Source organism: Elephantulus edwardii, unplaced genomic scaffold (assembly GCF_000299155.1).
Source record: "Elephantulus edwardii isolate Elephantulus edwardi_28Jun2011 unplaced genomic scaffold, EleEdw1.0 scaffold00003, whole genome shotgun sequence".
Taxonomy (NCBI): domain Eukaryota; kingdom Metazoa; phylum Chordata; class Mammalia; order Macroscelidea; family Macroscelididae; genus Elephantulus; species Elephantulus edwardii.
Window position 1 is genome coordinate 12,197,664 of NW_006399753.1, and position 26,906 is coordinate 12,224,569.

Genomic DNA, 26,906 nt, shown 5'->3' on the forward strand with positions numbered 1-26,906 from the left:
GCACATGCACACACGCATACACTCTCAGCAAATAGCTGTCTACACTGTAAGATTCAACTAGTGCTAGGGATGCCTCACTCTTAATTGGTCCATAGAATCTTTAACATTGTGGACTTTGAGACTATTTTTTTTCATAAAAAAATGAAAGTTTATATTTATGGACTTTTTATTCAGTCCTCCACTTGGAGTAGAGATTTTCTAACTTGAATCTACAGTCAACACCCTTGCAACTAGCAATCATGAAATTAGGAGACACACTGCATTTGGAAAGTCTGTTGTGAGGGACATCTCTGAATTCTTGAAGAACAATGATATCAATTTAAAGACCAAGATGTGCCTAATTGAAGCCATCACCTTTTCACTTACCTGCTATGATGTTTACCACTGAGCAATGAATAAAGATAACAGAAGAAGAATTAATGCCTTTGAGTTATGGTAATGGAGAAGAGTACTCATTGACCGTCAAAAGAAAATCAGGTACATCTCAGAGAAAGTGCAGGCAGAGTGCTTCTGGGAGGCAAAGATGATGAAGCTTTGTCTCCCATACTTTGGATTTATTGTTAGGAGAGGCTATTCCTTGGAAATGGACATCAAACTTGACATGGTGAAAGGTTAATGAAAGAGACCAAAAACCTCAATGAGATGCATTGACACAGTGACTTCTGCAATGGGCTCAAGTATTTAAATTTATGAGGCTGACACAGAATAGGACAGGGTCCAGATCTACTGTTCATAGAGTAGCTGTGAGTCAGACTTGACTTAGCAACATCTAACAACAGTAACAATAAATTGGAGAAAAAAAATTAAAGAGTTTATAATCTCTTCAAAATGATCATCCTTCAGGTCAATGTACCTTTCCATCTGTCTGATGCATGGTTTTAGCCCTTTCCATTGTCTTTTACTCTTGTAATGGTCTTTAGAACTGAAAATGAATCTCTCTCCAAGTGTATTCTATTCAGTGCAGCATAATATGGGATTGTTATTATTTCTTGGTAAGATATCCATATGATCATTTGGCGCTAACAGAAAAGAATCATTATGCATAACTCTTCATGTTTGGAAAATCTGGTGCTACTCAGTAATTATTATGCACTTACAAAAGTTACCAGTAAAAAGCAAGAATGATTTCACCCTCAGGAACCCATTATGGGTACATTTTACACACATTGCAAAGGGATAAAAACCTGATGTTTGGAATGGAATCTTGTTTTCCTTTATGCCATGTAATTTGTGCCAGAAACTTAATGCCATGTGAGAGATGCTGAAAATGTAGCCATTTTCTATAGTTCCTGGAAATAATTGGCAGACTCTTAGTGAAATAATTACTGTTCTCTATTGCCTTCCTGAAAAATTAATCTGTTGTGTTATGTTATTAGTTTTTTGCATGCATGGGTAAGAAACAAGAACGGTATGCAATTGGGCTAAATGTGGGTTCATTCAGTATTCTCTTCCTGGAAACTCTCAAACTTTAGGTTAGTTTACAGGATAGTTCATGGCTTATGGAACTGTACAGAACAATGGGAGGGACTGCATAATATTTTTCCTAAATTTATACTATACCCTAGAAATATGAGATGGCTTTAGCCTCAGAACGAAGTGAGAGTTGAGAACACATTAAAGGAAATTTAAAGCAGTGACTGTATATCTCTATCTGTATATATTGTATCTATATAAGTGGCTGTAGGTGACAGAGGGGGAATGTTCCATACAGTTTACTTGGCTGTAATCTTTGCAGAAACAGATTTCCAGATATTCCTAGAACAGAATATGTGGGTACATTCAATCTGCCAGTCTGTCTAATTGTCTGAGAGCTTAACTATTACACCACCACAGTTATTTTATGGCATGAAATGATTTTAAATATTTAAAGTGTTAAAAAAAATCACATAATTTGGGCATGCTGCCAGGAGGGACCAGTCTTTGGAGAAGAGAGAAGAACTTCATAGTTGGAAAGGTGGAAGAACAACGCAGGAGAGGAAGACTGGATGAGATGGATTAACACAGTAACTAAGGTAATAGGGGTTAGATGTGTTGGAGACTATGAAATTGGCTCAAGATAGGACAGGGTTCAGAGCTATTGTATATAGGTTTGGTATGAATCACAGGTGACTCCATGGCACATAACAGCAACGTAACTATCAAAAAGAAATATCAAAAGAAGATAAAGAAATACACAGAGTCATGGGTCCTACAGTACAGTGACTATATATTGTATCTCACATAAAGAAGATATTTTATACAGATTAGTTCTCAAATTTAATATTATTCTTATAGTATATATCTATAAGACTCCAGAAAAGGAGCACTTAAAAAATTAGTAGGTTATGTATCAGAAGTAATGCTAATATATTTATTGGGGAAAAAAGGAAATAGATTGGGATGCAACTCCAACTGTCAAATTATGTAATTGAAACTACAGGTTGGTCAAGGATAAAACTGTTTAAAAAAATTAATCAATACATTCTTTTTTTTGAGAATCATTTGGCTATGTGGAATTTAGTGTGAAGAACGTTAGATGCTTAATTACTAATTGTAAATTATGGGGATATTCATTATTCATATAAATATTACATGAATTTAAAAATATTAGTATCATAATAGATTGTGTTAGTTAACTTTTAGCCCATCTTTTTTAACACTTTAAAGTTTTAAATTATTTCATGCCATAAAAGAACTGTGGTGGTGCAATAGTTAAGCTCTCAATCAGAAAGGTTGAAAGCTTGAATGCACCCACATGTTCTGTTATAGAAATACTTGCAAGTCTGATTCTGCAAAGATTAAATTCAAGTAAACTGTACAGGATGCTCCTCCTCTGCCACATACAGTCACTATTAGCTGATAACTTGATGACACAATACAATATTTAAATATTAAAATAATTGTGCTTTAGCTGGTTAGAGATGAGAAAGAATAGACTCAGGAAATACACAGCAGTAACACATAAAAAAGAAGAGAGTATTTTGAATGACTACATAAAAAAAATCTATATGTGTTACCATTCCAAAGAAGGGTGACCCAACAGAGTGTGGAAAATATAGAACAATATCATTGATTTCACATGCAAGCAAGATTCTACTGAAGATTATCCAAAAACAACTGGAACAACACATCAGCAGAGAACTGCCGGAAGTCCAGGCTGGGCTTAGAAGGGGTCATGGTACTAGGGATATTGTAGTTGATGTTAGATGGATCTTAGCTGAAAGCAGGGAATGCAAGATGAATGTATATCTGTGTTTCATTGATGATGCAAAGGCATTTGACTGTGTAGATCATAACAAACTGTGGCTGACTCTGAGAAGAATGGGAATCCCAGAACATTTAATCGTGCTAATACGAAACCTATACTTGGACCAAGAGGCAGTAGTCAGAACAGAGCAGGGCAACACTGCATGGTTCAAAATTGGGAAGGGTGTATGACAGGGATGTGTCCTACCTCCAAACCTTTTCAACCTGTATACAGAGCAGATTATTCGAGAGTCTGGGCTCTATGAGGAGAATTGTGGCATCAGGATTGGTGGAAGATCTATCAACAATCTGCATTATGCAGATGACACAACCCTGCTTGCTGAAACTGAGGAGGGCCTCATGGACTTGCTGCAGAGGGTCAAGGACTACAGCCTTCAGTATGGACTGAGGCTCAATGTCAAGAAGACAACGATTCTCACCACTGGACCAATTGGCAGCATCAGGATGGATGGTGAAGAGATTGAGATTGTTCACAGCTTCAGTTTGCTCAGCTCCACGGTCAACGCTCTTGGCACCAGCAGCCAGGAAATAAAAAAATGTATTGTGGTTGGAAAGTCTGCTGTTAGGAACCTCTCTAAAGTACTCAAGAGCGACGGTGTGTCTCTGGAACCTAAGGTGCTTCTGATACAGGCCATGGTCTTTACAATCACTTGTTATGCATCGGAGAGTTGGACAATGACTAGGGAGGATAGAAGGAGAATTGATGCCTTTGAGCTGTGGTGCTGGAGAACAGTATTGAATGTACCATGGACTGCCAAGAAAACAAGCAGATTGATCCTGGAGTGGGTTAAACCAGGCTACTTCTTGGAGGCAAGGATTCTGGGGCTTCATCTGACATACTTTGGACATGTAGGGAGGGACAGGTTCTTGGAGAGGGACATCATGCTTGGGAGGGTGGAGGGACAGCGCAGGAGGGGAAGACCCTCTATGAGGTGGATTGATTCAGTGACTGGGGTAATCAGGATGGGTGTGTCTGAGGCAGTGCGATTGGCATAGGATAGAGCAGGGCTTAGGGCTGTTGTACATAGGGTCGCTATGAGTCGCAAGCGACTCGACGACACATAACAACAACAACATAATTAAATATACTCAGTCTCACGTACCTTGGGCATGCTGTCAAGAGGGACCAGTCCTTGGAGAAGAACATCATAGTTGGAAAGGTGGAAGGACAACACAGAAGAGGATGACTCTGGATAAAATGGATTGACACAGTAACTAGGGTAATAAGAGTATGTGTGTCATAGACTACGAATTTGGCTCAAGATAGGGCAGGGTTTGGAGCCATTGCATATATGTTTACCATGACTCACAGGTGACTCCATGGCACATAACTATAAAAACAACAACATAATTATAAAAAAGAAATAGCAAAAGAAGATAAAGGAGTATACAGTCATTGGTCCTAAAGTAATTGGCCAACATGCAGTCATTTCAAAAACAAGTACATGGGATTTAAGGAAGAAAATCAAACTATATTGAGGACATTGGCCAAAATCAAGGGTCTAAGAACCGGTGGAATAACAATTGAAAATCATTTCATCATACTTATTTAATTCATATTGTGAACAAAAAAACATTAGAATTTGGATTAGGCCTTATATTTAAAAAGACTTTTGACTTCCAGTCTGGGGCTATTTCCAGGATGGGAAGATTAGTGGAATAGCCAGATTCTGCAAAGGTGTTTTTTTCTGGTTTGGGGTTGAGACTAGGGTGTGGCTTTCACTCACAATAGGATGTGAGCTGATTAGATTTAGCCCCCTATTTAAAAAGACTTCTGGGCCCTCGGGCCTGCAGCCCCTGGGCCTGGTTTTTGTGGATCTTCCAAATAAAACAGGCTTAGAAGCAGGAATGGCATCCACTTCCCAAAAAAATCTTACCTCTGGAAATTCTGTGAACTTGGAGAAAAGATGAAAGTTTTGTGTTCAAGACTTTCATTTCCACGGTCGCTTTGGGTTATCTACAACTTTATGGCACTTAACAACAACAACAAAGATGAATCAGGCATCAGGATTAGAAAAGACAACATTAATAATGCATGATATCCAGATTATGCCATTTCAGTTGCTGAATGGGAAGAAGTCTTCAAACACTTATTGATGAAGACAAAAGATTATCTTTTAAAGTATGGTTTCTTTTGACATGACATAAACAGAAATCCTCAAAAATAGTAGCATCAAGACAAATCAAGAAAAGATTGAAGGTTTGAAGAATTTAATTTTACTTACATCCATAGTCAATGCCTGTGAAGCATAAGTGAAGAAATCCAATGACATGTTACATTGGGAAAGCAAATTGCAAAAGACCCCCTAAAATGTTGAAAAGCAAAGATACCACTTTGAAGATTAAAGTGTGCCTGACTAAAACCATGGCATTTTTAATCCTTCATAAGCATGTGAAATCTAGACAACGACTAATGAATATCGAAGAAGAATCCATGATGTTTAACTGTGGTGTCAAGAATAATGAACATACTACTGAATGCCAGAAGATCAAACCAATATGTCTTGGAAGAAATACATTCACAGTGCTTCTCAGAAGTGAGGATGCAAAGACTTTATCTCATATACTCTGGACATGTTATCAGGAGAGATCAGTCCTTGGAGGAGAATGGCTTCATGCTTGTTAAAGCAGAGAGCCAATTAAATAGAGGAACACTTCAATGAGATGAACTAACCCAGTACCTTCAACAACGGGCTCAAACGTAATAAGGATTGAGAATATGGTAAAAGTTTTTACATTATTTCATTCTCTTGACTGTAGGGTGTCTATGAGTATGAACCAACTTGATAGCACCAAAGTACACTAAGCTTTAGACAATAATGAACAAAATAGACATGATTTCCCTGTTTTTTCAGGTCCCCATCAGATCATTCCCATTTCCTTCACCCCCATCCTCCACCCACCAAATTGTGCAATCCCATGGTTTTGCCCCTACCCACCCTCACCCCTCTGCTTCCACTCCTTCCCCCTTTAGCTCCCCATACATGTTTCGCTAGTTATCCTTCTAATTTTCAATAATTGTCTTATGCAGTACTTGACCTTATAGTATTTTTTAAATCATTGCTCCTGTGTGCTGCATAGTATTCCATTGTGTGCATGTGCCACAATATCTCAATGCATTCAATTGCAGTTATACATTTGGGTTGTTTCCATATTCTTACAATAGTGAATAATGGTGCTATGAACATTGGTGTACAGATTTCCATTTGTGTCTCAGTTCTAATTTCTTTGAGGTATATTCTTAGTAGTGGAATAGCCAGGTCATATGGAGTTTCTATGTTCAACTTTTTAAAAAAATGCCAAACTGCCTTTCAAAGTGGTTGTACCATTTTATAATCCCACCAATAGTGTATAATAATTTCCACCTCTCTAACATTTATTACTTGCTGCCCTGCAAAACTTTGCCACTGCTACTAGAGTGAGATGTTGTCTCAATGTAGTTTTGATTTGCACCTGTCTTATTGCCAGTGATTTTGAATATTTCTTCATGTGTCTGTTGACCATATGAAGTTCCAATAGTGATTATTTTTATAAAACATAATACATAGGAATAATTGTATGAAACACAATGTGAATGAAGAATATTGTAAAATACAATATATGTGAACTTTGAAAGCAACTAATATCAAATATAAAAAAGAAAAAAATGGACTTGATTTGGGTTTTCACGAAATTTGTAGTCTAATGAAGGATACAAGTATTGAACAAATAAATCATATAAAGAATTAATGATTGAGATACATAATATGAATGAAAAATTAGATTTTTGGGGAAAATTAAAGCACAAAAATTTAGTGTTATATAGAGTGTAGAGAGAGGACCGTCTTGGTCAGTCAGAGTTAAGCTGAGTAGAGAAACAACTAGACCTCTTTTGTTGATCGTTTGGTTGTAGGAGTTGACTCTGATTCGTGGCCACCACAGGGACAATGGACAGAAATACTGCCCAGCATCATCTCCATGACTACTGGAAAGTTTAAATTCATTCTTGTAGCTACTGTGTAGTGCGTTTAGCACAGTGAGGTCATCTCCCAGCACTGTATCAAGCACTATTTTGTTATGACCCTTGGGATTTTCATTGGCTTATTCTCAAAAGTAGATCACAAGTCTTTTCTTCCTTATATACTCTAGTCTGGATGTTCCAAAGAAACCTACCCATCATGAATCACCCCTGTTTGTAATAGAGACTTTGGTTGCCCTACCCATTATGAATCACCCCTGTTTATAATAGGGACACTGGTTTCAATGCCTTCAGTGCCACAGCAATATATGAGCTACCTTAGAGGAAGACTCATTAACAACTTGCATCACACAAATGATACAACTTAGCTGGTTGAAATTAAGGAAGACCTGGAACATTTGCTGCAGAAGGTCAAAGACTCTAGTCGTCAAAATGAATTACATCTCAACATCAAGAAAACAAAGATCCTTACTACCAGCCAGTAGGCAGCACAGTAACAAATGGAGAAAAGACTGGGTTTGTTAATGATTTCATCTTGTTCAGATCCACATTCAACACTTTTGGCACTAGCATCAGGAAATCAAAGGATAGGTGGTATTGAGGAAAACTGCTGTCAAGGACCTCTCCAGAGTGCTATAGAGTAATAACATCAGTCTAGAAACTAAGGAGCATTTGATCCAGGCCCTGGTCTCCTCAGGTTGCTATACATCTGAGAGCTGGACGATGATTAAAGATGATAGAAGAAGAATTGATGCCTTTGACTTGTGGTGCTAGAAGGGTATTGAATATACCATTGACTGACAAGAGAAAAAAACCAGGACTGTCCTGGAAAGAGTGAAATAAAACTAGTTGCTCCCTGGAGGCAAGAATTTTGAAGCTTTGTTTCACATATTTAGGGCATATTGTCAGGAGGGGCCAGTCTTAGAAAAGGAAGCTTGAGAAGGACGGGTAGAAGGTCAGCTTATGAAAGGAAGACCCTGGGTGAGATGGATCAACACAGTGACTATGGCAATGGGATCAGCTGTGTTAGAGACACTGAAATTGGCTCAGAATTGGGCATGGTTCAGAGCTGTCGTTTATAGGGTCACTATGGATTCTAGCTCATTCAATGACACATGACAACTGTCTGACAAGCTGACAGAAGGGGGCGGGGGGCAGCAGCAGGGCCAGCATATGCAAAATATGAAAGTTGGAATAGGGAACAGTCTTCAAGTAGAAAGAAAAATATGCTTGAAAGTCTTAAGAACAATAGCTAGATAGAGTAACGGAAGTCAAAGCATCCTGTGCTGCTAGTAAACTGATAAGAGATGCACAGCGGGAGGCAGCGAGTGAGACAGATGGCTCAGGCTCAGTCCCTTGTACAAAAGGAGTGTAGGTCAGTGACTACATTCGGGTCAGTGGTAAGTAAGTAGTGAAGGGTTCCACATTCCAGTTCGTACATTCATTACAGATGCAAGTCAAGACGTTTGCTTTCTGTATTTTAATTTCTTTCTCTGTTGGGTGACTTGAGGCAAATACTTTCAGATATCTGTGCCTTTGTTCTGTGTACTGGCAAAAATCAAGGTATTAAATGAAGTCATTTCTTAGACACTACAGCCCTGTGAGGCTGTGACCTGAATTACCCTAACCATCCTCACTTTGTTCCTGTGCCTTGGCAAATTTGATTTCCTTTAATTGACAGTAATAACTCCTACACCAGCTCTTAAGATAATTTGCTTTCTGAGAGCCATGTCTCACAAAGTATGAATGTCAAATGCAGTTATGAATCAGAGAGGAGGGAACAAAATTAACATTTATGCAGATGATGAGATTGTGTCTCTAGAAATGCTAAGCACCAGTTTAAAAAACAATAAGTGCTAAAAAAAGGAGCTCAGAAAGAAAGCTGGGTATGAATAAACCTTCTTACCATTAAGATCTTTTTATACGCTAGTAATAACCAGACAAAAAAGAGCAAAAACAATTTATAACAGCAAACTCTGGCTTTTGTTGTAGTTGGTAGGTGAGGTCAAGATGACTCAGAACAGCCCTTTGTACAACAGAACAAAACTCTGCCTGCTCCTCCATCGTCTTTACAATTTCTCCTGTGAGCAAGCTGATTGTTGCAGTCTATCACCCTGTCACCTTGGAGATCTGTCTCTTCTTTGCTGACACTCTACATTTTTAAACATGATGTCTCCTCTCTTAGGCTAGGTCACTGAAGCTCATGTTGAGAGAAAGGGAGGTACACAGAGAAAAATAGATCTTTTGAGAAAATGGCTTATGGACGTGTAGAAGCCAAGACCCGAGTCTGTAGGTCAGACCACAAGAGAGAGGTATCAGGTTGCTGTCTTTGACTGCTACTGGCTGCAGATGCAGAAATACCAAAGCCTTTCACTGGGAAGCTGAGATACAGACAATTGTTTTTGGATATTAACAGGTCCAGAGTCTGCATGCACAACAGACCACCGTGCAGTCATGTGATCAGGATCCAAGTCGCCTGTTGTACATAGAACTGACAAATATCTTTCTAGCTTTTTGCCAGAGTAGAAACAAATACCATGCAGTTTATACTCTGGAGGGCATCTAATATGTCTCAATTAGTTTATAATCCAGCTTTATTAATATGATAAAAAAAGGAAACATAATACTTCTTTGTCTTATAGTAAAAATTGACACACGGCTCACTCTCCATTGGGATTCTGAAGCTTAATTATAAGAAAGGAGATTACCATTCTTTCTCCTCGGAGTCACAGGAGGATTCAGACTTCCAGAGCAAGTAGGCTTTGGGTTAGATGTGCAATTTCCCAGGAACTCCTCATCCAGATTTCTCGATTTACATTGTAGAAGCTAATATTCATAGCATATATCATTGCCATTGTTAGGTGTCCTCAAGCTGAGTGAGACTCATAGTGACCCTATAATCAGCAGATGTGAGCGTTGTCCTGTCACGTGCCATCCTCATCACTGCTGACACGCTCGAGCCCATTGCTGTCACCGTGTTAATCCATCATGTTGAGGCAGTCCTCTCTTTTGCTGATCTTTCATTTTTCCAAGCATGAAGTCCTTTTCCGAGAAATAACTTCTAACAATGTGCCCAAAGTAGATGAGGTGAGGTTTGCCATTCAGCCACCCAGGAGCACTCTGAATACACTTTCCCCAAGACTTAGCTCTGTTCTTTTGGCAGTTGATGAGGTAGTCAGGGGCCATCTCCACAGTTCAAAGACATCACTTCTGTCTTCCTTGTTCATTATCTAGCTCTCAGACGTATAGCAAGCAATTCAGGATCACAGCCTGAATCACTGGGATGTTTGTCTTCAAATTGACGTCATTGTTCCTTAGTAATTTGAAGAGGTCCCTGACTTTCCCAATGCAGTAATCTCCTGACTGCTGGTAACAAGAGTGTTGATTGTGGATCTAAATAAGATGAAATCATTGACAACACCAGTATTTTCTCCTTCTATCATGATGTTGCCTATTGCTTCACTGGTGAAGATTTTTGTCGTCTTCTTGATGGTGAGATATAATCTGTATTGAATGCCTTCGATCTTTTGCAACAAATGCTACAATTTCTTCTCATTTCTAGCAAGCAAAGTTGTGTCATTTCCATAATACAGGTGGTTGATGAGTCTTCTTCTGATCCTGATGTCACATTCTTCTTCATAAAGTCCAGCTTCTCACATGATTGTTCAGCAAACACATGGAGAAAGGATATCCTGATGCACACCTTTTCTGATTTTAAACCATTCAGTGTTCCTTTGCTGTTTTTAGACAACTTTTTTATAGGTATAGGTTCTATATGAATATAATTAAGTGTTCTAGGGTCTTCATTCTTCTCTGTTGTTGTTAAGTGTCGTCGAGTCATAGACAACTCATAGTGACCCTATGAACGAAAGACCTGAACATTTGTATGACTTTCATTGTTTCTCCAGGTTCATAAGGTTTCCAGAGGCAAGCTATTTCAGAAGTGGATGGCACTCCTGCTTCCAAGCCTGTTTTAATCTTGGAGCTCCACCAAACACTGTCCACCATGGCTAGCCATTATCACATTTGACACATCAGTGTCACAGTGTTCAGTTTCACAGCAACCACGAGATACCTTATTCTTCTCAGGTGCTACCCATAATTCGTTTTGATCCATATCATCAAATGCCTTTGCATAGTCAATAAAGCACAAAGAGACATTTTTTTTCTTGTATTCTCTGCTTTTGCCAGGATTCATCTAACATCAGCAATGATATTTCTGAGGTCACAGCCTCTTCTAAATCTATCTTGACCTTCTGACAGTTCTTTGTCAATATACTACTCTAGTCATTTTTTTGATGATTTTTGGCAATATTTTGTTTTCATATTGTTAGATAATTTCCACATTCTGTTAGATCAACTTTCTTGAGAATGACAACAAGTATAGATCTCTTCCAATCATTTGACTAAACAGCTATCTGTCAAACTTCCTGGTATAGACTAGTCAGTATGTCTAGGGAATCAACTAGTAGTTAAACATTTCAATTGCTATTCCTTTGACTCCTGGGCCTTATTTTTGGCCAGTTCCTTCAGTGCAGCCTCAACTTCCTTTATTACAGTTGGCTCCTGTTCATATGGTACTTCCTGAAATTTTTCGTTGTCAATTCTTTTTGGTACAGTGACTCAGCATAGTTCTTTCATTTTATTTTTATGATTCTTGAATCATTAAAGATTTTGCTCGTAGCATATTTCCATATTGCAACTTGAGGCTTGAATTTATTTTTCACTTTAAACTTTAGTAATGCCGAGTGAGCTAGTTCTTTCCTTTTCATTTTCCAGCTCTTTGCACATTCTGTTATAAATACTTTGCTTTGTCTTATAACATGTAAAATGATTATACTACACAGAGGATCATGGCCATGTTGAGAGACAGTATTAGTCATCATTATAACCTTTTCCAAACACTGTCTCCTTCTGATAATATGCCCAAAGCATATGAGAGGAAGTCTTATCATCCTTGCTTCTAAGGAGCCCTCTGGTTCCCATCACAGATTTCTTTGTGGTTTTTTTTTTGGGGGGGGCGGCATCGGGGGCAAGCCACAGTATAGTCAATATTCTTTAGCACCAGGACAATTTAAGAGCAGTCATTATTCTTTGGTCTTCATTCTTCATTGTTTAATACTCATATGCATTTGAACTAGTTGAAAATACTGTATTTGCATGAAACATACTTTTGTCTTTAAGTTGACATTCTTGCTATTTAACACTTTCAAGGTTTCTTGACAGATTAGCTGAACAAAATGACATTTGATTTCTTGACTGTCACTTTTGGATGTATTTTTAAATAATAGTATATTTAAATAGCATCCCAGTTGTTTCTAGTAGCAGTTGACATTGAGAAGATGTGATTTGTAAAGTCCTTGAAACAATAGGCTGTTGAAGATTGGGATGGATCCAATTATTGTTTAATCCTGGGCCCAATGGTAGAAGATACCATAAAGAAGAGTTTAGACTTTGGGAAACTCATATTAACATCTGTAGCATGAACAGCGTGCCAACCACATAAAGTTGCATGATGACTTAGTACAACACCTTACAGATGCTGGCACAATGTAACCATTCAGCTTGTCACCATTTTCCTTTCTCTAGTTTATAGCTGTGAACTAAAACAACTTACTTTTAATTTTTTTTAAATTTTTTTGGTTCATTACCTTGACTCCCATGCAAAACAAAGGTGATCCGACAGAGTGTGGAGATTATTGAACAGTATCATTGATATCACATGCAAGCAAGATTCTGCTGAAGATTATTCAAAACCAACTGGAACAACACATTGACAGAGAACGTGCAGGCTGGATTTAGAAAAGGCCAGAGCACTAGGGATATTCTAGCTAATGTCAGATGGATATTGGCTGAGAGCAGAGAGTAGCAGAAGAATGTCTCTCTGTGTTTCATGACTAGGCAAAGACATTTGACTGTGAAGATTCAAACAAGCTGTGGCTGACTTTGGGAATGGGAATTCCAGAACCCTTGATTGTGCTTAAGTGAAACCTATACTTGGACCAGGAGGCAGTTGTCAGAATAGAGCAAGGAAACACTGAATCATTCAAAATTGAGAAAGGTGTGTATAAGGATGTGTCCTCTCCATATCTTTTACTCTATATGTGGAACATATTATCTGGGAGTCTGGGCTCTATGAGGAGAAGTGTGGCATCAGGATTGGAGGTAGACTCATCAACAATCTGTGTTATGCAGATGATACAACCGTGCTTGCTGAAACTGAGGAGGACCTGAAGCGCTTGCTGTAGAAGGTCAAGGATTATAGCCTTCAATGTGGATTGAAGCTCAATGTTAAGAAGACAAAGATTCTCACCACTGGGCTGATTGGTAGCATCAGGATGGATGGTGAAGAGATTGAAATTGTTGACAGCTTCAGTTTGCTTGGCTCTACAATCAACACTCTCAGTACCAGCAGACAGGACCTTAAAAGACAAATTGCATTGGGAAAGTCTGCTGTTAGAGACCTCTTCAAATTATTGAGGAGCAACAATGTCAGTCTGGAGAGTAAGTTGTGCCTGATATAGACCATGGTCTTTGCCATTACTTGCTGTGCATTAGAGAGCTGGACAATGACTTGGGATGATAGAAGGAGAGTTGATGCCTTTGAGCTGTGGTGCTAGAGAAGAGTATTGAATATACCATGGACTGCTAGGAGAACAAACAAGTTCATCCTGGAGAGGGTAAAGCCAGGCGGCTCCTTGGAGACAAGGATTCTGAAGCTTTGTCTGACATACTTTGGACATGTTGCAAGAAGGGACCGGTCCTTGGAGAGGGACATCATGCTTGGGAGGGTTGAGGGACAGTGCAGGAGAGGAAGACCCTTGAGGAAGTGGATTGATTCAGTCACTGAGGTAATGGGATTAGGTGTGTTGGAGACAGTGAGATTGGCAAAGGATACAGCAAGGTTTAGGGCTGTTGTACTTAGGGTCACTATGAGTCACAGGCAACTTGATGGCACATAACAACAACAACAACAACAAACCATGACTTTAACTTTTTGGATGTCAAATTATGTGCTCACTTCTGTTCTCGATTACAGTATAATTGAGCATGTCAAAAGAGCAACACTCTCTAAGATGTAAAATAGTATAACATGTAGGCTAATTTCTCCCTGAGTATATAATGAGATGACTGCTCCCCTTTTCAGTGATCATGACTTGGGTAATTAGGTAGAAGAGTTCTTTCTATCACTTGGTTCTAGGGACTAAAATAGATAGAAGTTGGAATGGAAATAAATGACCTTTGTGAGATGCCCTGGAACTGAAAACTGTAAGAACTTTTCTCCCTTAGTAGAGGTCTTGGATCTTACTACATCTTAGTGAGTCCAGAATGTTCATGCTGAAAGCATTTCCTCTGGATAGTAATGCCCCTGAGAGGAGTGAATTGCAGGTCAGTACATCCCTTATTTATTGGAATCCACTGAAATTGCATTTGAAGTCCTGCATAACTGTCTAGCCTTTTGAACTTTCAGAAGAGGGGGTGTTGAATGAATGCCAGTGTTTCTGAGATTTTTCTATACGAAAAGCCCATTTGTGTGGAAGCGTTTGTATATGTGTCTCATCCTTTCCTCAGATGCTGTTTCCACTTATTATTTTCAAATATTTGTACTTCAGGCTTTTCCAGATCTGTGTTCTCCATCTTATGTCTGCTTCAGAGTTGAGTTTTCTGGCTGTCAGCCACTCAGTCTCATTTGAAAGGAATCTAAAATCTCCTTCCATTTCCCAATCAGGTGCAGAGTGGATGTGCTGAAGTTTTCCACCTAGCGTGTTTGTTTTTCTCATATCCCTGTGGGTGAGGACATATGGAACGTCTTAGCTGAGGTCCACATATTGGGTCTGAGATGCCTGTGGCATCTGTTACCTTCCTGTGAGGCAGCATTGATTCAGCTGATTGGCTTCTCTGAGCGGCAGGGAGTGGAGCTCCATCTCTAAGCACAAACTTACAACCCAATGCCATTTGATCGAAACGGACTCAGAGCTGACCCTCCACTAGTTTCCTAGGCTATAAATTGCACACCGTGTGATTACCCATCTTTTTCCTGTGAAGCTGCCGGCGGATGTGTCATATCGTAGCACCCCAACTCTTTGTCAACTACACGACCAAGTTCCCTCTCCTTTAGCGTTAATGTACATAATTTCAACCAAGACCTCACAGACTCTTGGAAGATGAAGCAATTCCAAAGCTAATCATGCTAATCGCCTAACTGCAGTCATAAGAAAATCAAACCTAAGGAAACAGCAATGACTTATCCAAAGTCTGATCTCGATGAAGCAGAGAGGGAATACATGTTTTGGTCTTTCTAATCCTGTTTTGGAGACGTGCTCTTTAGAAATGCAGAGAGCAGGGTGGTTTTGATGGGAATAAAGCCAAGTTTGCCGATCTTGCTTTGCTGACGGAAGTAGCTTTGGATTTCATGACTGTTCCCCTCTGGTGGCTTGGCCTTGTGGGCAAAGCTCTTTATGGATTTTAGGTAATTTATGTAAAGTACTTTAGACATTATGGTCCCTCCATCAGTGAGAGCTCAATGTGGAATAATGTCTAGAGAAAAACTACACCCTGCAAAACTAATATGAGGCTTAATAACCCATTTTGTTAATTGACTAACCAAGTTGTACGTCAGGAAGGTGTGTAATACTTGCTGGAGACGCTATCTGGGAGGGCTTAGTTCTCTGACTTGAAAAAAAATTAGCTTCCCCAATCCCGCATGCCTAGATGAAAGAAAAAGTTAAGTTGGACTATGCATGTTGCTCATACTCTCCAGAAAGACAAATCCTGAAAACAGACATGATCCAGTACTTTCTTGGCTGACAGAGTTGGACATTAGGCTACAACCAAACTTTTCCTTGTAAAATTTGTGAAAGGAACAAGCATGAGTTCTCCATGCAAACCATTTGCTACTCTGTCACCTAGGAAAATGACCGGAAGTGAACTTCCTCTTGCCCTTTATCCTCCTACAAATGATAAGAATCTGATTTTGTGTACGACCCAATGCTTCTTGTTTCAGAATTCTCATTCTTTACAATACTATCCATATTGGCTCTGATGCACACGGGCTATTACTTAAGCATAGCCAATAAAACACATTTGTTCTTTCCCCCCTCTGCATCCAGCCCAGATCCATTTGAAGGCAGTAATGATATCCTTTGATCCATATTCTCTTATGAATCCAACTCGGATATCAAGTGGTTCTTTGCTCATGAACCTCTCCAATTTGGTTTCTTTTTAAAAGTAAATTCTCATTTGCAAGATTTTACTCGCATGTAACATTATTTATATTGCTCAGTAATCTCTGCATCATGTTGGTTTATATTTCTTTGGAATGGGAACAAATATAGACCTTCTCCAGTTAGTTGATCAGGTGGATCTCTTTGAAGAAGGAAGACTGAAAAAGAACTGAAATCTTTGAATTGTGATGTTGGTGAATATTATTGAATTTATCACAGATGGCAAAGAACAACAACAAAACGTGTCTTGAGGAAGAATAGTCCTTGAGAGGAAGGATGGCAAGATTTTGTTTATGCATTTTGGAGATGTGATAAGGAGGGTCCACTCCTAGGGAAAGACAGTGCATTTGGTTAAGTAATGTGTCTGTAAAAAAATAGATAGGAAAGGAAATAGATGGACACAGTGGCGGTAACCATGGGCTAAAGAACAGCAGTGATCCCCAGAAGGCTGCAAGATCAGGCCCAAGGGTTCATCCTGTGCTGCACAGTGTGGGCATCTGTGGTGCGTACCAGATTCTCCTGCACAAAACCTGACAACCGTCATGACCATAGCCATTAGGGAAGCACTTTGGTTATTTACAGACTGCTCCATAGAAAGACATTCAATTGGCAAACATCTGTGTTATTAGAATCATCCTTGGCTCTTCGATGCATTCATTGATGTATCACTACACTAACACGTGAACTGTGTCTAGAGCGTAAATACCTGGTTGGATCTGCCATCTAAATCTTCCTAGGTATTTGCTTTGTCTCTTTCATTCTTTCATCTCCTAATTCACAAAGTCATTATGTCATATTTGTGATTCCTCTATCTAAAACATCCTTTGGCCTTCCCATTACCTATCTCAGGAAGTCTGAGTTACAGAGTGTTATATGTTGGATAGCTAACGGAAAGGTCAATGGTTCAAACTCACTGGCCTCTCCATGGAAGAAAGATAGTACGTCTCCTCCCTCTCTGCCTATAAAGAGTCACAGCCTCAGAAAAACCAATGGAGGGTTGTGAAGAGTCAGAATTAACTAGACAACAGTGGGGTTTTGGTTGTCCTGTCTAATCACTTCCTTTAAAACATCTCACGTGCTGGCTCTGCTACCTCCTTGCTCCCCCACCCTTTAATTACTACATATAAACGGGTCTTCTGTATTTTTACACAAGTTCTTTATCATTGCAGTCCTCATATGAGCCTCCTGCCGTGGTTTACTAAGATCCCCATCGACTTTTCTGAACTAATAAAAACTAAACCCACTATTGACAAGTTGATGTCGACTCATGGTGCCACTGCAGGGACCTTATAGGACAAAACAGAAAGCCTCATGGAGTTTCAAGGCGGTGAATGTTTACTCAAGCAGGTAGTTGTCTGACTTCGATGGAATAGTTTTGAGTTAAAGCTATTAAACTTCTGCTTAGCCACTGAGTGCTCATTTACTGCCTCACCAAGTGCCTCTCCAAGCTAATAAGGAACTATCTTAGTCTGAGTTTTTTTCATGTTCCTAAGACATTGCTGTTGTATGCCAGTGTCTCAATCTAAGGTTGTTGGAGCCCCAGTAACACAATGTTTAAGCACTTACCTGCTGACAGAAAGGTTGTTGGTCTGAACCTCTCAGTAACCCTCTAGGGGAAAAGACCTAATAGTCTTATCTTGTAAAGAGATTACAGTCCCCGTGACCCACGAGGCAGTTCTACTCAAGTCCTACAGGGTTTCTAAGACAAATGTCCATTTTCTTGTCTTTTCAAGTCTACGCTTTGTGATTTCCCCCCCCCCCTTCACATTTATCCTTGGGTAAAGTGTAGTACCTTTTAAAGGAATGCTTAAAGGAAAGTTTTTTTCCCTTGAACCATAATATCTTTTTTCACCAATTAATGACTAAGGAGGATAGAAGGAGAATTGATGCCTTTGAGCTTTGGTGCTGCAGAAGAGTATTGAGGGTAGCGTGGACTGCTAGGAAAATAAACAGATTTATCCTGGAGAGGATTAAACCAGGCTGCTCCTTGAAAGCAAGGATTCTGAGGTTCCGTCTAACATACTTTGGACATGTTGTAAGGAAGGACCAGTCCTTGGAGAGGGACATCATGCTTGGGAGGGTGGAGGGACACTGCAGGAGAGGAAGGCCCTCTGTGAGGTGGATTGATTCAGTGACTAGGGTAATCAGGATGGGTGTATTGGAGATGGTGCAATTGGTACAGGACAGAGTAGAGTTTAGGGCTGTTGTACATAGGGTCGCTATGAGTCGCAAGCCACTCGACAGCACATAACAACAACAACAACAAAAATTTGAGAAGTCAGTGAAGAAAGTAACCTTGGCTTGTTCTTTTTAAGCTGGCCATAGGATAGCGTCTGTTAGTTGAAATATGTCAATTGGTATGCCATCAATTCCTGGGGCTTTTTTTTTTTTTTTGCCAATTTCTTCAAAGCAGCTTGAACTTCTTCCTTCATCACCATAGGCTCTTGCTCATCTGTTGTTTCATAAAATTCTTTTGTGTCTGCCAATTTCTTTCGGTACAGTGACTCTATATACTCTTTCCATCTTCTTTTAATTCTTTCTGGATCATTCTATACTCTGCCCAAAGCATCCTTAATTATAGCACCTCAAGACTGTAATTTGTTCTTCAGTTCCTTGAGCTTAAGAAATGCTGAGCGAGTTTGGCCCTTTTGATATTCTGACTTCACCTCCTTGCACACATTTCATTGTAATATTTTGTTTTGTCTTCCTGCACTGTCTTCTGAAATCTTCTGTTCAGCTCTTTAATATCTTGATTTCTTGCCTCTGCTTTGGCTTCTTGGTGCTCTAGTGCAATATTCAGAGTCTCTTCTGCTATCCATTTTGGTCTTTTCTTCCTTCTATGTCTTTGTAATGACCCTTTGCACTCTTCCTGGATGTTATTCTTGATATCCTCCCACAACTCATTTGTCTTCTCTCATTAGTGTTCAAGGCCTCAAATCAGTTTCTGACATGGTTTTGAAATTCAGGTGGGATAGACTCAAAGTCATATTTTGGTTCCCGTGCATTTGATTTAATTTTCCTTAGCTTCAGCTTGAACTTGCATATGAGTAGTTGGTGGTGTGTTCCACAATCAGGACCTGGCCTAGTTTTCACAACTGATATTGAGCTTCTCCAGCAGTTCTTTCCACAGATGTAATCAATCTGACTCTTATGCATACCATCAGGTGAAATCCATGTGTATAACCTGTGTTTATGTTTCTTATAAAACATTTGCAAATAAGTCATTGATTGTGCAAAATTCAATCTTTCTATCTCCAGCTTCATTTATGTCCCTGAGTCCCGGTTTTCCAACTACTGACCCTTCTTCTCTGCTCCCAAAGATGGCACATAACAACAACAACAACAACAACAACAACAACAACAACAACATATCTGCCCTGCCATAGGGGCTGGGCTTAGTGAGAGTTCAGCCTTTATTGCTTTTCTGATACCAAATTCTCTTTCTGTTGTAGAAACTCTTAAAATTCAGACAATTCCATGTTCCACAAGGACTTGATGTTGCTCTTCTCAGGAAAGTAAAGTCATGGGCCGAGTATCTTAGTGTCTTCTAGCAAGAGGAATGGCCTATCCCTCACCCTCTTTCCACTGAGAGGCAGAGGGTTCCCAGGTTCTGTGAGCTCGCTTCTTGTCTCTGTCTGAGGGAGAAAGGGTGTCTCTGGTGCCTACAGCTCAGAGTTTGTCACCATTTGGGTTTCTATACTTCCCACCCTGACGGAGATTAATTGGCCACGAATCGAGCCTCTACCTGTGCTCTGTGATTTGGGTTCAGTCATGGTATTTGGGGACTAAGTGGAGACAGAGCAGTTGATTCAGAACACATGTGGATGGATGGCATGTCTCAGGAAATCCTCTGTAGAAGTCATCAATAATAATAATTAAGAAAACTCTCTGCTTGCAGTCTGACATAAATATAATTACTTGGGTGATTTCAGCTTTAAACATGAATGTGCTTCCTGCTTGGAATCCCAAAACAATCTGGGAGCTATCCATCTAATTATTTTTTTTTTGTAAAAAAAAAAAAATGTCAGCAATAATAAAATGTTTTGAACAGATTTACAAATGGGCTTGGACTTCAGGAAATGTGAAGGGTAAATCCCTGTTTACATCCTCTCCTTCCCCAAAACATCTTTTTTTTTTTAAAGGATAAAATAAGAATGAAAAGAAAGATCAGTAACTAAGCCCAAAGAATGAGAATCTCCAAGTGACTAACACACACAGGTATTTTTCAGATAAAAAAAAAATACTCTGTAAACCAAACAGAAAAAGGTTAACTACTAGAGCTAACCAAAGCAAGGCTGACTGCTAGGCCATGAGTCTGAAACACTCTTTTAGAAGGTAGTGAAGGTCATCAAGAAGACGACAAAAACTGTAAAAATTGGAAAGAAGATCATAGTACCAGACATAACGCCCGTCTTTAGTCACTGGAACTTTCTGCCAACATGCCTCAGTGTATGACGTGAAGTCCTGCTAACATGCCTCTGGTGTTTAAAGTGAGGTGTCAACAGTCTTCCTTCCAAAGAGCATTCTGGTTGTACTAATTCCAGGACAGAGTTGTCCATTCTTCCGACACTCCATGCTCTATTCTGTGTCCCTCACCAACACCATAACACAAAGATGTCAGTTCCTCTTCAGTGCCTTTTATTTAACCATCACCCTGCTTTCCTATGCATGTCGTTGTTGTTGTTGTGGTTGAGTAGCATTGAGTTGTAACTGACTGTCTATTGCTGACCCTCAGGTGGATTTTCAGACACAGTTGCATGGGAGGAGAGGCGATTAAATCAACCACAACTTAGGTCAGGTACACCGCAGCCCTCAAAGTGATGTTTCCACAGGTTTACTGGGTTTGACTCTAGCATATTCCATCTGACAGACCCACATATAAAGTTATCATTTATGTGGTTCAAAAATAGGTATATTCGGCGAGCTCTGGTGGCCTAGTGGCAAGAAGCTGCACTGCAACCCCAGAGGTGCGCAGTTCAAATCCACCAGATGCTCTGCTGAAGATGGAGGAACAGTTGCCTCCCATACCAGTCAGATCTAATTTGATGGTACACACATAAAAAAAAATAAATAAATAATAATAAATTTTTAAAAAATAGGTATATTCAAGTCATAATTAATTCACTCACTACTGGTGAGTGAGTAGCTGACCCTCTACAGGTTTTCAGAGGCTGTAAATTGCATGGGATGATAGTGCTCTTTTTTTTCTCGACCAGAGCTACAGGTGAAGGATTCCAAATGCCAGAAAAGTACTGTTGCAGAGTTAGCAGTGCAGTTCCCTATAGACCATGCCATTGGAGTTTGGACCTTCAGGCTTTCATGTAATCTCTACCATCTTTTTTTTATCACTAACATCTTATTTTTTAGCTACTGGTTCTTCCTCTCTATTTTTAACATTTGCATTCCAATCACCAGTAATTCTTAGTTCATCTTGATGGTATGCTTGAAGTAAAAAAATTCAATGTCTTCATCTTTGGATTTGGGAATAGTATGCAAATTTCAATATACTTTTATTAATTATTCTTCTTTATAGGTACCTGCCAGCTTATTGCTGAGATGGTTCTATTCCAGAATAAATTTTTCAAGTTATATTTTTATGATAAATACAATGACATTCATCATTAATTTGTTATCCCTCTCATAGTAGACAATATATCTCATTCAAAAATCAATATTAGTTCTTTTCCGCTTATTTGGACTGCTGTCAACTTAAATCATAAGTTAAATGCCAAATTAATATTATTTTACTTTCATATATTCTATTTCATTTTTGATGACTTCTACTTTCTTCAGACTCATCCTTTGCACATTCATATTCCAATCATAAATGGATGTTCTCAACTGCTTATTCTCATTTTGAGTTGTGCCAGACCAATACATGAAAGATCTTAAAGCGTTAAACTCCATCAGAGCTATTAAGGTCACCTCTACTTCGGAGAAACAGTTCTTCTCCAGTTATGTTTCTTGTGCCTTCTAACCAGTGAGATTTGTATTGCAACATTGCATCAGAGAGTGTTATTGCTGTTAGTAAGGTTTTCATGAATGACTTTTGCAAGCATCTGGCTAAATACTCCATCATAGTCGGTGTTAGTCTGTGCTGAGACCATGCCATGGCTCTGCTTGCATATGAAATACTGTTGGCATAGCTTTCAACATCTCAGTAACACACAAGACATCACAGAGAAGTAGAGAGTAGTAGAAGCTCTCTGATATTACATCACTCTAACACTCTACCTCCTGCTTTTACCTATAATTGTCTTTATGATTATAAATTGAGTTTACCAGATAACTCAGGATAATCTTTTAAGTTCAAAATCAGATGATGGGTAATCTTAAATCTGCTTGTGACCTTAATTCTCCTTTGATTTGTAACAACACACTCATAGGATTCAGGATTTAGAATGTCCTTCTGTTACAGTTTCAAAAGAAAAGATTTGCAATGTATTGTCTTTCTTAATCTTGACATTAATTGTAACCTATTAAACACTGTATCTTTTTTTTCTTTTGAGTTGAAATTTTAAAAACATTCATTCATCTGAAATTGTTGTTGTTGTTGTTATGTGCCATCGAGTCGTTGACTCATAGCGACCCTATGTACAAGAGCCATAAACGCCGCTCTATCCTGTGCCAATCTTGCTGTCTCAAACATTCATTCTCACCGTTCCACTCACAAACACATTCATTCCCACTATTCTACTCACAGAATCAATCCATCTCATCGAGGGTCTTCCTCTCCTGCGCCGTCCCTCCACTCTCCCAAACATGATGTCCCTCTCTAAGGACCAGTCCCTCTTTGCAACATGCCCAAAGTATGTCAGACGAAGCTTCAGAATCCTTGACTCCAGGAACATTTGGACTTCACCCTCTCCAGGACAAACCTGTTTGTTCTCCTAGCAGTCCATGGTATATTCAACACTCTCCAGCACGACAACTCAAAGGCATCAATTCTCTTTCTATCATCCCTATTCACTGTCGAACTCTCCGATGCATAGCATGTAATTGCAAAGACTATAGGTATTTAATAACTGACCTTGCCACAAAAGTGAGATATGAATTATGGCTTGAGTTTGTGTATTTGTGTGTGCTTTTGAGCTTTGTTTTGTTTTTAGTTTTTCTGATGTGAAAACTTAATGGAGAATAGTATTAGGGCAGCAAAGAAAATGGGGATTTGGAGGTTCAGTGAGGATGAAAAAGTGTTCATTCTTAAATGCTACAAGTGTTAAAGGCCAGATGGCATAGATTTTTCCAGAGCCAAGTATATAGTCCAACCACTGGAAAGACACATTGCAAATAGTCTCAAGCTTAGGTTCAGCTAAATCCGAATAAGTAAACTATTCCCTAACCTGGATTGTAGCAAGCACTAAGTAAATACTTCTTGAATAAATTAGTGAATGAATAAGCAATTAATTCAGGAATTGGCAAATCAAAGGCCAATGATTAAGTCAATGAGTCTTCATCATTCCTAAATGTTTAATTATTATTGTCAATCATCCTCTCAGGAAAGGACCAGGCATAAACCAATGCTGTATATCTGCCTTATAAGGCCCAAAGGCAGCTATTGGAAGCCATTTCATGTTTTTGTGACCCAATATTTTATTATGACTGGAAATATTTGCCTTAGGTAGACACTGATTCATGGAAATTTTCCTGAAATACTGGCAAAACTCCTCTAATGCTGGGGCTATGTTCCAGAAGAATTGGGCTGCTGTCAAATGAAATAATATGTTAACCAAGCTAAGAAAACATGAATTTGTAGGCAACCTAGGTTGACTTATACAAAGACATGAAAATAATACAATGTGAAAGGAATGACCATAACCTAAAATGAAAAATATGGTCAAAAAGTCATTGTGATCAATTGTGTTTGAAGGATACTCAAATATTCAAAAGATGTTTAGAGTGTTTAGTTTAGTATGATTTGGGTGCATTTTGGTGAACCTTTGTTACTAACTTTTATTGTCTAAAATTAACCTGTATTTATGTGTCAAATAAATATACTTTGTTGTTGTTGTTGTTATGTGCCATCGAGTTGCCTGGGACTCACAGCAACCCTATGTACAGCAGCCCTAAACTCTGCCCTATCCTGTGCCAATCTCACTATCTCCGACACACCTACTCCCATTACCCCAGTCACGGAATCAATCCATCTCATCGAGGGTCTTCTTCTCCTGCAATGTCCCTCCACCTTCCCGAGCATGATGTCCCTCTCCAAGAACTGATGCCTCCTTGCAACATGTCCTAAGTATGTCAGATGAAGCTTCAGAATCCTTGCCTCCAAGGAGCAGCCTGACTCCACCCTCTCCAGGATAAAACTGTTTGTTTTCCTAGCAGTCCATGGTATATTCAATATACTATAAGAAAAGAATTACTTTCTTCTAAGCAATGTTTGACAATTCTTCTAAGTCATATAGCCTTGGTTTGTACCCTTGGTCTGTACAGAGATGGTTGCTGTGATGCTGAACACTGAGACACTGTTGTGCCAAATGTGATACTGGTCACTCATGGCGGACAGTGTTTGGTGGAGCTCCCCTATTAAAACAAGCTTGGAAGCAGAAATGGCATCCACTTCCGAAATAGCTTGCCTCTGGAAACTCAATTAACCTGGAGAAAGGATGAAAGTTATACAAATGTTCAGGTCTTTTGTTCATAGGGTCGGGAGCCGCCTATGACTTGACGGCACTTAACAACAAAAATAAGAAGAAGCAGCAATGTTTGGGAGTCCTTGAGTGATACAGTTTCTATTCTCTGTTGGTCATGTGAATCCTCCCTAGAAGTGCCTTCAAATAAACCCTGTGGAGCACAAGGCTATCATGAGACACGTGGGTCCATCAGGGAGGAGAATTGGTGCCGTGGCATCTGGTGGTTGTTGTTAGGTGTTGTTGAGTTGAGTACAAGTCACAATGACCCCTGTGAACATCAGATCTGAACCTTGTCCTATCTTGTACAATCCTCAAAATGTCGTAGTCACTGTGCCAATCCATCTGGTAGAGAATTGTCCTCTCCTTCACTGTCCCTTCACCTTGCTAAGAATGATGTCCTTCTTCAAGGAATAACCTCTCCTAGCAATTATGTCTGAAGTGAATGACACAAAGCTTCATCATCTTTGCCTCAGAGGAAGACTCTGACTGCCCCTCCTCCTGGACGTATCCGTATCTTCTTTCGACAGTCCATGAAATCTGTAGTGCTCTTCTCCAACAGCACAGCTCAAAGACATCAATTCTTCTTCTGTTATCTTTATTCACCGTACAGCTCTCAGAAGCATCACAAGCGATTTTTTAAAAGGCCATGGTCTGAATCAGGCATACCTTAGTTTTCAACCTAATATCATTGCCTCGATCATAATGCTCCAATTAATTCCAATCAAAATATTCCAACATCATTTCTTCCATTCAAACCAAATGGCAGCTGGTTAGATGACCTGGATGGGTGAGGTGGGCAGGGAGGAAACTGTGACACATAGGAGCATCTATGCTTGAAAGAGTCACACCTTGCGTGTAGACTCAGAGTTCTCCTGTTAAATTTCTTGATTTTCAGAAGCTGCTAGATCGTTCTGCTTTTTCTCAGACACTGTCTTGATACAGTGAAGCTCACCCGTCTTGTTGGCTGAAGCTGGTTACCGTCCCTAGTTTGGGATTCCTGGCCTGAGTTGAACTCCAAGTCCCTGCACTCTTTTTGCCACCTACCTCACTGGAGCACAGAATGCTGAAACCACAGAAATGAAACGTACAGATGAGCTGTGGCCTCAGAACCAGCTGGGCAAATACCATCCCCAGCAGCCCAAATGGCAGAGCTGCTGGATATGGGACCTCTCCCCCTGGCCTCTCTCCAGAAACACCCAAACACTCCACTTCCTCTACACCACACCACCAGACACATCCTGCATGCCTTTCGAAGCAGATTTCTTTTCAGCAAAATGACATAATTCTTGCCTATAGAGACCATCAATTACATTTTCTCTCTGAATGGCAATGGGAAAATGGTCAGGCTCAGAAGACAGTGAAAAGGACTCAGGGGCTGGGGTGGGGGGGGCTAAGATGACCACTCTCTAGCTATGCACCTGGGGCAGCACCCCAGTTTCTCAGGTCTAAGAGGAGAATGGAGAGACCCAAAGATGGGATTGTTACAAAGAATAAATGATGAATTGTGAACCAATGATTGAGCACAGTGGTGATCTTTTGTATGTCTTTTTTGTCATTTATACCATGATTGATTTATTTATTGATATTATTAGAATAAGTAATAGTATTAGTAGGGTCAGAATCTGGGATCTAACAATTATCAGCTGTGAGGCAGTGGGCAAATAATATAAACTCCCTGATTCTGTTGCTTCTTCTAAGACATGGGAAAGAAAACACCTGCCTCACAAAGCTGATATCCCTTCTTCTCAATGCTATTGATAGAGGAGACCCAGCAGAGCTTGCAGCTGACAGTAGCTCTCTCTACATAATTTTTATTAATATGTCCCTGTTACAGATATG